The sequence below is a fragment of the Rhinolophus sinicus genome, linkage group LG04 (genome assembly GCF_036562045.2).
Source record: "Rhinolophus sinicus isolate RSC01 linkage group LG04, ASM3656204v1, whole genome shotgun sequence".
NCBI lineage: Eukaryota > Metazoa > Chordata > Mammalia > Chiroptera > Rhinolophidae > Rhinolophus > Rhinolophus sinicus.
This window is the reverse complement of record NC_133754.1, coordinates 82,235,602-82,249,813: the sequence shown is the minus strand read 5'-3', so window position 1 is coordinate 82,249,813 and position 14,212 is coordinate 82,235,602. Positions and strand designations below refer to the sequence as shown.

The 14,212-nt window shown below is 37.2% G+C and overlaps 1 pseudogene; it reads right to left on the bottom strand.

Annotated features, from left to right (window-relative positions):
- LOC109456900 (BCL2/adenovirus E1B 19 kDa protein-interacting protein 2) overlaps positions 1-14,212 on the bottom strand; it is a 28,084-nt pseudogene that overhangs the window by 2,322 nt on the left and 11,550 nt on the right.

The following is a 14,212-nucleotide window of genomic DNA, read 5'->3' as shown; positions in this document are numbered from 1 at the left end:
TGGGGCTTATTATTAATAAATCTAATCAGTTTACATAATTTAAGTAATATAGACTATATAAAATTAAAAATTTTCATTGGGTTGATGCTGAGAACTCAGATCAGATACTCTGTTGATTCATTATGCCTGGATCAAGGTTGCTAGCCATAGGGCATAATAGTCTACATGAGGACGATCCTGCCTTTGAGATTCTGGAAAATATTGAGAAGGCAGATAAATTTGAAGAACACTAAGAATTTCTTGCTGGGAAATGAAATTAAAATTTTTTAAATTGAGAAAATTCAAACACCAATTTCAAGAAGAAACCAATGAAAAGAACCAGGGATTTTATTTAGATAAGGCAAACTCTCATGAATTGAAAAATAAATAATTTTGATTTTTTAAAACATCAGACATTTTAATATAAAACTCACTTTCATACCTATGGATTAGAAAAAGAGGCTGCATAGACTAAAACTCGATACATGTGAAAACAAACACACACATGAATAGGAGAAGAAAACTTTAAAACTACCCTAAATAAGAGGCATATGGGATGATTTTTTTTCTCTTACTCAGATAGTCTTTGACTCCCAAGGAGGGATAGCAAAAATGAAAGAAAAATAGAAGAGATCCCTTAGACTTGCCTCCTGATTCACACTTCATTACGATGAGGCACCACGGAAAGTGTTAGTGATTAGGGAAACTGGGTTATCAGAAAGAGGAATTTGTTTTCCTTTTATTGTCATATGTTGGCAGGTAGTTTCTGGTATTCATAGAGTTTTAACAGAACTTTGGATGATGAACACTAACTTTAGATACAAAAGGCCACCTTCTGTGCTCACAATAAATTCAGAGAAGACGTGTCATTTTTCCCTAAAACCAATTCAGTTTTTAATAAATGGCGTTTAATAAGAAATATGTACTAAAATGTTGACTTGCTCTTCATTGCCCAGACACAGTGCTGCTTACTAGGTATGCATTAAGTGCTTTCTGATGATAACATATTACTACCCCTCTTCTTACCCCTGCCTACTATAATTAACTTGAAAAAAACCATCTAAATGAATATAACAAGTGTGGCCTAAAATGCTATAAAAGTCCAGAGTAGGGGGAAATTATGTTGATCTGGAGTAATCTTTGAGGAGTTAGCAGATGAACTGATTCTTGAAAAGACTTAAAATGGGTAAAGATGGGGGAGAAACAATCCAAGTAGAAAGAAGACAGGACAAAGACCATGGAGGCAGTAAAATATGAGATGTTTTAAGAAAATGATATGTAATATATATTATTTAGGGTATATAAAGGGGAATAAAGGGAATAAGTCCTCATGTTAAAATAAAACCATTATAGCAGGTGGCATGAAATAAAGTTTATGTAGTATGTTTTCTTGTTTAAAATCTATACAGATTAAACTTGGAGTGAACATAAAATGCTAAAATAAAATTTCATAGTATATTCATAGCTCTGATATAAAAAAAAAAACACTAGATTAAACATCAGTACTTGGAAAAGTGGTGATCGGCACGCTCTGTCAGGCCTGCCCAGTAAAATGTACTAGGCTTGGGAAAAAGTATATTAGCCAGAGTGTACCTCGTGCTTCAACACATTTAAGTTATCTCTGCAAAAGAAGAGGGAAGTGAGGAGTCCAGGCCTTCATCTATGGGATTTAGAAGGAAAATTCCTTTTTAGAAAGAGCGTAGCATTTTTGATAGGTCTGTATAGGTTTGTTTTCACTTGCTCAGTTTGGTAATTGCTTACAACTCCCATTTGCTCTGACTATGTAGGTATAGCCATAGATTATTTGGTTCCAGAAGCACGAAAATCATGCAGATACACAACTTTAATTTGGAGATTTCTGAGAAGGAGGCCAGAAAAGTAAACATTTTGGAGCTAAGACTTTTTGGATATAAACATTAGTTGTATATCCATCATTATCAAATTCATCTTTATTATAAAATAATCTTTTTGTACACTGAACTCTCCAAGGCCCAGGCTGTACTCACCATCATGGCTTATAACTTCATGGATTAGTAACTTCTGCTCTGATAGCATAATAAAATTATAAAGGTTTTCTGATAATGAAGAAAGAAGATGAAAGAAAACAGTACTTCTCTGGCATTATTTAGGAAATGAAATATTTAATCAATTTTAGAAAAGTAGACCAGTATTAGTAATGAAAAAATGCCCATCAGTTTATTTTTATGGAAAAAGTATAAATGTTCTGAATAGTTGGGTCAAATACCAAGATACCATATGACTTTATAACACAAAAATGAAAACCATCTATTGTATTCAAACCATGTGTTCAGGCTAAAAGGTAATATTAACTGGATTTCCTGAATGCAGCCTAGAAACTTTGATATTCTTCTGTGTCATGTGAGGCCTTAGAAGCCTCTGCCTACGGAGGATCAGATCCACTTCTATCCGTCTGGATTGCCCCTTATCCAGTTTTGTTCCTTTTAAGTTCTGTTGCAACCCCTTCTGGTAAAGGGACAGAAGTTAGATATTCTTTTCTTCCTATCACTTTTACGACGATTTGTCTCAATATGTGCCTGAGTGTTTCAGGAATAAATAGATATTAAGGACCAAGAAAAGAAAAAGAATAGAATTGTGAAGTTGACCTAGCTATTAGAGAGAATTTTTCACCATTAGCTTGGAATAACACCTGCTTCAATATCATATGGTATCAGAGGCCTAGCTTCAGAGACCTTCGACATCGTGAAATACAATTCAGATAATATGAAAAAGATGCATACTAAAGCTCCTAAAGCTCTGTGCCTGCAGATTTTCATCTCTTCCTGTTACAAAGCTAAAATGATTGCCATTCTCTTATCTGTGCACAAGGCGTAAACGTTAATTGATGGCTGCTCTTCCTGAATTACATTCAGTCTACTGGGGAAAACCTGTATATAATCAGTTTAGAAATAGAGTGAGTTAGAATGTAATGTCACAGATGGGCAGTGAAACTTTAATTCATGCTTTTATGATATCCTACTCGGATTACAGTAATTCTCTTCCTACAGGTCTCCTTCAGGTGTCCCACCGGAAAAAGAAAAGATAGCTTGTACAAGTATGCAACCCCTGAGATTTTAAGCATGCAGAATCTGGTCCACGTGTACCGCTGCTTGGAGATTTTGGTTCTGGCTGCCAGTTAGGTCCAGGATTGATTGTAAGAGGTCCTAGGGATGTGTTTTTGAAACACTGCGTGAATCCAAATGAGTTTCAGGTTCCCTATTGTCCAAGCCAATTTTGTTCAACTGTAAAAATGTTGGGTTTTCATTTGTTCAGAACTACTATTATAAATCACTATGCCCCATAGCTTTTTCAAGCAATTGTAGAATATATATATTTTTTTCTGGACAGACTCAAAATATCAGAACTGTCATTGAATTTAGGTCAAGACTAAAGTGGCTTATTTAATTTGCTTTCTTTCAACACTACTGTATTCATTCTGTGTATTCTACGTGGCTTTGACAGGATATTTTGAAAGTCCTTTAACATTCTAATATTAAGACTTAGAATTTAGCATTCTAATATTTAGAACTCCTGTTTAAAATAGACGTAGTTGATAGAATCTTGTTTAAATGCATACTAATTTTTATGCACATTCTGCTATGCATGGTAACGTCTTAGCCGTAATCCCAGAGGTCCCTTGTTGGTGAAAGAGAAAAAACAAATATTTTGTTTTTTTCCTTATAATGTTAGTTCTATTGTATAGGATCTCTTCTAAAAAATATTTTATCATTTTTCACAGATATTATTTTTACCATTAATTCTCAGATCACCATATTTGTGTCAATCTTATTTGAAAGTAAGTCTAATATGCATTTCTACTTTTTTTTCACTATCTGGAAATTGAAATAGAAACAAGGGCCTGTATTTCTGAATGCAGTGCGTAATTTGGTTTCTTTATGTACTGGCATTTTCCTATTTCTTTTCAATGTTTTTTTTTTTCTGTTATCTAGGCACACATAGGTCATATGTATTAGAGGCAGTATAATTATTCTCCCTTTTTCCCTATTGGCCATATTTGGCATGTGACAGCAGTTTTATGCAAATTAAATATCAGTAATACCTATTTTAAGAAATAGATATATTCTTAGTGACTACGTACCTCACTTTTATTCCTCCTGAGCATGGGACATTCCTTAGCTGTATAATTATGGGCAGCGTGGAATGGGAAATAAAAATGAGATTTGAAATTGAAAAGTGTGGTAGTCCTGGCCAAATCACTTTGTTGGTTGAGCTTCTTTCCTCATCTATCAAATATGTAGTTGTAGATTATACCTCACATGGCTTTTGTAAGGATTAAAAGAAATATAAAAACACTTCAGAAATTATGAGACTATTTGCATGTTAGTTATTTCCTCTACTATGCTGTAGTAGAGGAAAGCTTTTATTGACAAGAATCAAAGTATTTAGCAACTAACTTCAGTATTTAATTTTGAAGCACACAATTTCTATTAACAGCAGACTTTTTTTTTTTTTTTGCTATATATTCTCTTCCACTTTGGGGGTTTATTACTAGTATAAAACAATGCATATGTATCTTAGTAAAAGTCAGATGATAAACAAATCATTGAATATGTACAAAAACATAGCAGTAAATATAGAAGTGAAAATATCCTTTGTTAAGCCCCCTTTGAAATATTTCATTCTGTAAGTTCATGATAATAAAAATAATCAGCATGACAGTCACAAAATATACTGGTAATTGTGTTGGGATTAATACACACCCATTTCTATATTTTTCTACAGTGTGTCTTCAATATTACAAAGACTAAACATCAGATTTTTTTTTTCAGATGATTTGAGAGGCGTTTCTGAATTTATCCTTGAGCTTTTCCTAGCAAGGGAAGCTTGATGTTTAAATGCTGGAGTGTGGGTATAGGTAGTACCATATAGAATGGGATGGGACATGCAATCTCATTCCCCTCTTGGTTCCCCTGGTCTCTACTCTGTTTTGTGAAATTGCTCTCTTTCTCTGAGAAAGCAAGCATATCTGCAGTTTTTCTTAGAGAATCATAAATGAGCTCCTTTAATTCTATGGACCAAGTCTTTTTGCAGGCCAAATAAAGCAGTTAACCTAGTGACCCAGATCCAAACAATAGGACATCTTTCCCCTTGAACTGTTTTAAGCTCACAGGCTTTTTGGCTTCTTGATTCATTGTGTTTTCTCCCTAAACTTTTCACTACTGAATTTTTCCTTCTTTTCGCTTGTATTACCTCATAGCCAAACTTATACGTATTAATTTTTAGAAAAAGAATATTTTTAAGTGGGGCGCTTGTCTCGGAGATGAACCACTGATTTGTGCATGTTCATGCAATGCTCACCACTTGACGGCGGTTCTGTGTATTAACTATAAAACACCCATGAGGCTTCATCCAGAGCCAGTTTACTTAGCTTTAAAGAGAATACAGAAAATGTGATATAGCACAGGTGCTAACAGCATAATACGGTCTCACAACACCCAGGTAAGCTCTGGTGTCCCCAAATGACTTCCAGTTCTTATAAATTGCTTTGTCATTGACCAGCTAATAAACCTTTCCTTCCAACTGGTACAAAATGGAAGTAAACAGAAGGAGGTACAAAATACATATATGTATGTAAATCCATGGGTGGACTTCCTTCTGTACACTGGTTGAAATAATTATAGGGATGACATGCAATAAAATTAGCTTCTGGATATTTCATTTCACATAGAATGAATTTTTCTCTACATGACCACACTGCTGTTGCATCCCCTAAGTCACTATTTTTCAACAGTTACTGAACATATGCTGTGTGGTGGGTGCTATGGCAGAAGTTGAGCATACAGATATAGTCCTTGGCTTGAGGAACTCATAAACTAACCTTGTATTTGACTAGAATATTTCAGTTGTAGGGATTTTATTTGGGGGGAAGTTTCTGTCTAGATAACAATGAAACTAATAAACATTTACTGGCTTTAGAAGCAGCATAGTGTAATAGTTAAAAGCTGGGACTCAGGTTTTACTACTCAAAGTGCTGAACATTGGAAAAGCGATCTAATCTTTCTGATGTCTGTTTCTTCATCTACAAAATATAAATAACAGAATCTACCTCATAGGGTTGTTGTCAGGATGAAAAGAGTTTGTATTTGTAAAGTACTTAGAATAGAGCTTGGTTGGATTCAAATAGTTTTTTAAAAATAAATAGTCTTACTTCTCCCAAGGACAAATCTAACATTAGACATTTCAAGATTGTATTAGTCATCTATTTTTGTGTAATGAATTATCCCCAAAACTATCAGCTTAAACATTTATTCTTTTATAGTTTCTCGTGGGTCAGGCGTCTGGACACGACTTAGCTATGTGTGTGTCGGGCCCCGGGTCTCTCATAAGCCTGCAACTAAGCTGTTAGAGGAGGCTGCTGTCTCAAGACGTGACTGGGGAGGATTGGCTTCCAAGTTCACCCACATGACTATTGAGTGGTCTCAGGTCCTCACAGGCTGTTGGATGGAGATATCAGTTCTGTGCCACATGGGCCCTTCATAGATCATTATATAATGTGGTAACTGGCTTCCCCATAGAGTGAAGGATGGAGGGAGGGAGGAAGACCACCAAAATGGAAGCCACCATTTTTTTAGGAAATGACATTCCATAACTTTTAGTAGATTTTATTCATTACAAGCAAGTCACTAAGCCCAGGCCGCACTCAAGGTGGGGAAATTTATACAAGGATGTGAATGGCGGGACGTGGATTTCTTTGGGGACCACCTTAAAGGCTGCTAATCACCGAGATGATCGACATATTTTTAAGTCTATGAATGCTGTATATCATACATGTCCCTTAATAGAGAACCTGAAGTCTCTTAAAATCTCCAGAGACTTGGCAATCTTTGAGTGTACTTCATTTGGCCAAATAATATTTTGTTTCAGATGCCAGATTATTTAATTACATTTTCTATTAGTCCATCATCTGTCTTTGAAAGATCCAAAGACCTCCGGTTACTTTAAGGTTGCCAAATAGATGTCTTCTAGCACTGGAAGGTTATATCATTTCTTTTCTCTGAATCTCTTTCTAGTGGGGCAGAGTACCGAGTACCAGGCACTGGTTCTGAACCCTAATGGAGTAGAATATCCTGCACCAATCATCAATCCCAGGGGAGGGATCCAAGTACATGGAGGGCAGCAGGGGTCATCACTGTGCCAACTACCAGAAATTGAAGTCCAAACACTTCTGACCATTGTGTCTTGATATCAAAGCAGCAAGGAAAACGTAACACAGTTAAGCACTGGGTGGAACAACGCTTTACTCTCATAGAGAAGAAACAGAGCCGGATCAGCTTTAATAGTGGGTATCAGTCGCCCAGGCCAGCCTGTCTTTCCCAGAGCAATTTACTTACTTACATGCCTCTCATGCCACAGTGGAAGGAGCCCATCTCCACCCCACAGAGGACAGATAAAGCAGTGGGGTTGGCCAGGTGCCACAGGACACCAGGGCTAAGCAGAACAAAAGAGCATTCGCTGAGCCTGAAACAAAGACAGCTATTCCCACCCAAGGTGATAAGCCCGGCATAGGCTGTGTGGGCCCATTCTTTTTTTTTTTGGTTTCTTCAATTAAAGTTTATTGGGGTGACAATGGTTAGTAAAGTTACATAGGTTTCAAGTGTACAATTCTGTAATACATCATCTATATATCACACTATGTGTTCACCACCCAGGGTCTGTTCTCCTTCCGTCACCCATTCTTATGTGACTCAGGTGTGGATAGATGGCGTGGGTGAGACTGCCTTTCCTTAAATTTCTCTTTGCGTGTGATTTATTGTTGCTGTTTTTTGTTTGTTTGTTTTGTTTTGTTTTTCTTCCCCATAGAGAATTTAGTTAAGACCAGGGCATTTGGAAGAGTTCTTATAGAAACCAAAACATAATGGCTTCTTTGTCCTCAAAGCCCCAAAAATCTGATTCACGGAGTATTTTTACCCTTATAAGAAACCATGTTATGTTTTTAATCATTCACTTAAAACCAAACCGTGAGGATCAATCACGAAATGATGTAATAACAAGTGCATTTTGAATTTAGTGAGGATAACGAACCTATATCATTTGAAACGAAAAGAGGGAAATAATATTCTAAGATAAGGGCTGCTATGATTTTATTTGGCCCTAAAGTATCCAGATATACCGTTAACCCTTAAACAACAAACATGACCATTATAGGCACCCACCCACCTCCTGCATTCAAAAATCTGAATATAACATCTGATCTGCAATCCTGACAGTCACATGATTGTATAGTAACACAAACAGTGAGTGGTCCTTCTGCAGTTTTCATCCTCCTTGAAAAGCGGTTGATATGTAACACTAATGTCCTCCCCACCCCCATCCCTTTTGCAGAAGTCAATCACTCTGGCTTTCTCAGCATAGCATTTGACAGTCCTCATATCTCTCACTGCTTTATCTGTGACTATTAATTCCCCTCCTCTGTTATTCCAGAAACTCCACCCGGGCCATCTTTCTCCCTCTACAGCCTTCTCTTGGCCTTTATAGCCATTCTCCTAATTTTAAACATTTCCTTTTTCTTTTCTTTTTTTAATCACTAGTCCAAATCTCTCTTCTGAATTCTACACCTCATACTTTTGATTTAGAGAAACTTTGACATTAAATATTTCTTAGTTGCATTAGTTATTTAGTCAAGTAAATTATCAAAAAGGAGAGGTAGTAATAAAAAAAATCATAATACTATTATAAAATCACCTGCTTGATATTTGCAGCTGAGTATTACAACAATTGGGTAATTTAAAAGCGGAAATCAATCTAAGAGATACATAATATTATGAAAACTGAAGTTTAGAGTTGAGCTTCCATGGAGGAAACCCCATCAGCGTGGCTGTGTGAGGAAGCTGCTGCCTCTGCCATCGTCAGGAAGTTGACACTCGGTTCTGGCTCCAAAACCAAGCCACATCTGTGGAAATCAGGAAGCTTCCCAATAGGACATCCATCTGTTGAACCCAGAATATACCATTACAGATCCCGGCTCAAGAAACTCTTGTTTCTAGCATCAGCTAAGTGGGTGATCTGCATCTCCCAATGTTAATCAACTTCTAGTCTAAATCTGGAATGACTTACTTGTTTGGCATACTCTAAAAGGGCATGGAGAGTTGTAGATGGATGGTCATTTTCCAGCTGTCTTGTAGATTTTCAGCTCTGGCAGTGCAGAAAGGAACACTAGCTGGGCGCTGGGATTGGTGTTGATGGAGCCAGTTCATATATTGGTCATGCTCTTGATTCTGTCAGTAACTATACACTCCCTGCTTCCCATTCTTGATCTTCCATAAAACAATAATAGACACACAAGAAAAAAATGCTCTTACCTACCCAAATGCAACTCTTGCTCGTACAAACAACAAAATAGCCTCTATCCAGAGGGCTATCCAAAGTCTTATCCATCCCTACATCCATTTCTGGGTGATAGCCCTTCCTCCCTTCATCCTGTAAGCTGTGGACTACATTGTAAAGTTAACTGCTACTTGGAAAATTGATCTTTTATAAAGCAGCAAAAAAAAAGGAGGAAGGATAAAGAAGGAATATCACATACTTAAGAGCAATTAACAAAATGTTTGCAGTTGCTACAGCCCTATTTTTCTACAGCTTATATGAGGACATAGGGGGCATTCATAACTTATTTCCTTTACTACCTGTATTAGCCAGGGTTCTCCAGTGAAACAGAACCAGTAGGATCTGGTTCTATCTATCTATCTATCTATCTATCTATCTAGCTATCTAGCTATCTAGCTATCTAGCTATCATCTATCATCTATCTATCTGTTATAAGAAATTGACTCATATGATTATGGAGGTTGACAAGTTCCAAGATCTGCAGGCAGTCAGCTGGAGACCCAGGAGAGCCGATGGTGTGAGTTCCAGGCTGAGCCTGAGGGCCTGAGAACCAGGAGAGCAGATGTAAGTTCCAGTCCGAGACCCTACAGGCTCCAGGCCCAAGACGGGTTGATGTTTCAGTCTGAGTCTGAAGACTGGAAAAGGCCAATGTCCCACCGGCTCAACAGTCAGGCAGGAGGAGTTCCCTTACATAAAACAAAAAAGAGTCAGCTTATTTGTTCCATTCAGACTGACTGGGTGAGAGCCTCCCAAATTAAGGAGTGCAGTTTGCTTTACTCAACCTACTAATTCAAATGTTAATCTCATCCAAAAACACCCTCACAGGCATGCCCAGAGTAATGTTTGCCCTACTATCTGTGGCCCAGTCAGGTTGACAAAATTAACCATCACACCATCCATTCTAAACTGCCTTTTCCCTCAGATGACAATAAGCAAATAGCATTTATTCTCTGTGGGTGACTCAAATCTTCCCAGTCATAGCAGAATTGGGAGGTACCCAGAGGATCCCCAGTTTTCCAGACATATTCTTTCCTATCTTCACAAGATAGCAGTTACTCTATTTCCCTTAAACTGTATCGATCACCCCAGTAAACACGGTAACCCCCATTTCCCTGTGTTGGTCCAATGCCATGTGGACCCCCAAATGACCAGATCTCATATGCTAGTGCAATGTGACCATTTTTATTTTCTCAGCTGAGAATATTCCTCCCCGTTGGGTACTGTTTTAGTCACAATACAGACTAACCTGCTATAATGAAGAAATCTGAAAATAGAGTGGCTCAAACAAGATAGTTATTTCCTTCTCACATAAGTTCAGAGTTGGCAGGTGGTTCAGGGCATAAAACAGTCTCTGCTTAATGAGATTTTTCAAGAGTTCCATCAATCTTGTTCTATCTGGTTGCTCTGTAATGCCTTGGGGTCTTGTCTGCTTGGTCAGAAGTGGCTCACTTGCATTATACCTATGAATTCTAGCGCACATGAATGTGGAAAGAAAGGAAGTCAAGTTCAATCACTTTCTTTTGTAAAGGAGTTGGTCTGGAAGCGGCATGCATCATTCTGCTCACACCTCATTAGCTAGAACTTAATCACATGACTGCATAGATGCACTGGAAAACTGGAACTGGTAGTCTAACTGGGCAACCATGTGCTAAACAAATACTCAGAAGGTGTTCCATTCTTATGCAGAAAGGGATCCCTTGGTCTTGGGGAAATGATCAGTCTATGCTACAGTACTAAAACCTCTAAACAATCAAGATACCACAGTTCCAGGGACGGGGAGCAAAAATATTATGAGACGGACAGTAGGTATAGATAGGAGTGAGAGATGCCACTTTTTTTTTTTTTTTTAATTAAATTTATTGGGGTGACAATTGTTAGTAAAATCACATAGATTTCAGGTGTACAATTCTGTATTACATCATCTATAAATCCCATTGTATGTTCACCACCCAGAGTCAGTTCTCCTTCCATCACCATATATTTGATCCCCCTTACCCTCATCTCCCACCCCCCACCCCCCTTACCCTCTGGTAACCACTAAACTATTGTCTGTGTCACTCCTTGGTTCCCAGGTCTGTGCATTTTGGCTTTGGGAGACATAGCATCACATACTAAATGATGGTTTGAAGCATATATCAAAACCTGAAGGACAGTTCCCCAACCACGCTGGAATTGGCACCCACTGGGAGGATACATCTTCCCTATTGCCCACCCAGGGCTCCCTGATGGTCCTGAACTGCCGTATCAGTCTACGTCTGCACAGTTCTAATGTAGCATGTATATGCAAACCAAGCTCACATGTTTTTTTCCTCAATCAACTGGAAGAGTAGTCCTCATAAGACTCTAAAAGGGAGAGGAGGCAGTACGCCAAGAATAGAGATAGTGAGAATTTGAGTTGTTTGCTCGTGCAACTTACTCCTACTTTTATCTACAAATAATAATAGTACTTTTCAAGAATGCTGATACTTTACCTCACCAGTATAGTTCTCAGCGTCTTGACAAAGGGACTAACATCAGAGCTCTTAGAAGATAGAGTTAAGGGGTGGGTTTGTGGGTCACTCATTAAAATTTTAGCAGAATGATTTATTCTCCCTATTCATTGTTTTCCTTTCACATTACTCAAAAAAAAAAAAAAAAAAAAAAAATTCTGTCCTCTCAACTTTAATCATCCTGGGCCGTGGTTTCAACCAACCAGTCAAGTGGATAATCAGAACTTGCAACAACAGCTCACATTGGCTAAAAATAAACCAATCCTAAGATTTTATTTCTCTTTCTCTGAATTAAAGTCCTCTGAATTTTTAAGAGTGTGAGTTTTGCAGCCAAATTTTCTAATTTTTGAATCCTGGTCTTATCCTAACTGGCTATGTGATCTTGTATTAGTTGCTTAACCCCTATATGTCTTACTTGCTGTATTTATAAAATAGGTTTATTATAGCACCTACTCATGGATTAATTGTGAGCACATTTAAACTGGGTAGAATAGTGTATAGCACAAAATACATATGACATAAATGATAACTATTATTTTTGTTGACTATAGGTCAGTATCTCTAGTTTGCCAGTAAATACCCTCCCTCCTTTTGTCCTAGACTTAACTTCCACTGCTCTTTAACACCAACCCTCTGTTTCATTTTTGCTAAGCTGGACTCCATCATGTTGCCTGATAATTTTCTCACTTCTGTGTTTGACAACTTTTTCTGACATGTCCTTTCATGGAACATTGCTTATTGGATTTCTCGCATTTTACTATGTTCATATCAGTTGCCACAGCCATTGTGAAACCTTTCTTTCTATTTTCCTGTCTGAATATGATCTTTCCTCCCCTAAATATTCATTACAGATCATGTTTTTTTGTTTGTTGTTTGTTTGTTTTGTTTTTTTCAGAACACCTTATTAATTAATTTTAACTGCTTAGAGAAGTCAACACATCTTAAATGAACACCTACCATGTTTCAGGGGATCGTTTCATGCTGTGAAAGGAGCTTGTTAATTTATAAGAGAAACAGACCTATAGATAGATAGTTCCAATACAGTGCTTTTATGTTACTAGAGTAATGGCTGGAGTTATCTTACGAGTTCAGAAGATAGGTTACTTAGTTCTGAATTGGAAAGCCAGTGAAGGCTTCCTGGAGGAAGTGATGCCAAAACAGAGTTGAAAAAAATGTTATGAAGTTAACCCGTGAAGTTTAGCAGGAGGGAATGACATAAACAATGCTTAGTGAATGATGTGCAGTTCACAATTTCTGAAGTGAACTCGGTTCACATGGGGCAGGGGTGGCGAAGACAGTGAGAAAGCACTGGAAAGGTAGATCCTAGAGGACTATGTGTGGGAGAGTAACAAGCTTGGTTGGATGTATTTTTAAGTGCCACTGATGGCTTTTCGGCAGATTTTTAATTTAGATAGTAGTATGTAGCAATATGGAGTTGGGGCTTTGGGAGCAAGAGAGACCAATTAAAAATATATTGCCATCATCCAGGTGAGAGATAGAAAGGGTAGGGAGTGTAGGGACTGATGGAAAAGAAGGAATAAATTTGGAAATTATTCATGAGAAAAATTAGAAAGACTTTATGATCAATTAATTTTGGGAAATGAGGAAGAGGAAGGAGGTAAATACAGAGGGTGCCAAAAAAAGGTGTACACACTTTAAGAAAGGGAAAAACTGTATTGAAATTGTAATGCAATGAATGATGCTAGCCTTCGATTAACACCATCTTTTGAGCAGACATTATACTACACATTTCTCCTGTGATTCAATTCAACTTCGAAAAGTACTGTAATACATAGATAACATCTCTTACAATGTGGACATTTTTTGGCACCCCCAATATAGCTTTCAGGTTTTAACAGGAGTTGGTGATACTGAAGAATATCACCTCAATCTGAAATTAACATTGTGCGGAAGACAAACAGCAGGCTTATTATGTTCACAACATGCACTGCACTGATCACACACAGACATTTTCAGTTCCACTTACACAAAGAGATATCACTACCTGAAGCGACAACTTGACTGCAAAACAAAAAGGAGAATACATATTGATATAATCATGTTCCACAAAGTCTGTATCTATATACTTACCAGTTGTTCATACCATTTTATTTGCTACTGTAGACAAAACTGCTCAGATAGAAAACATCTATAATCTTAAAAATAAAGGGAGAGAAAAATAAAGGAGGGAAAGTAGAAATGAAAGACAAAGAAAAATAAAACATTCACGTGAAGTTGAGTGTTATTGAAATGTAAAATTCGATAAAAAAGTGGAGTTGGTAAATACAGTAATGCGAAGAGCAGATACCTAATTAGATAATGAAAAATTACTTTTGATTTAAGGTCAATAATATCTCCCTCATTCTTTTAAAAAAATAACT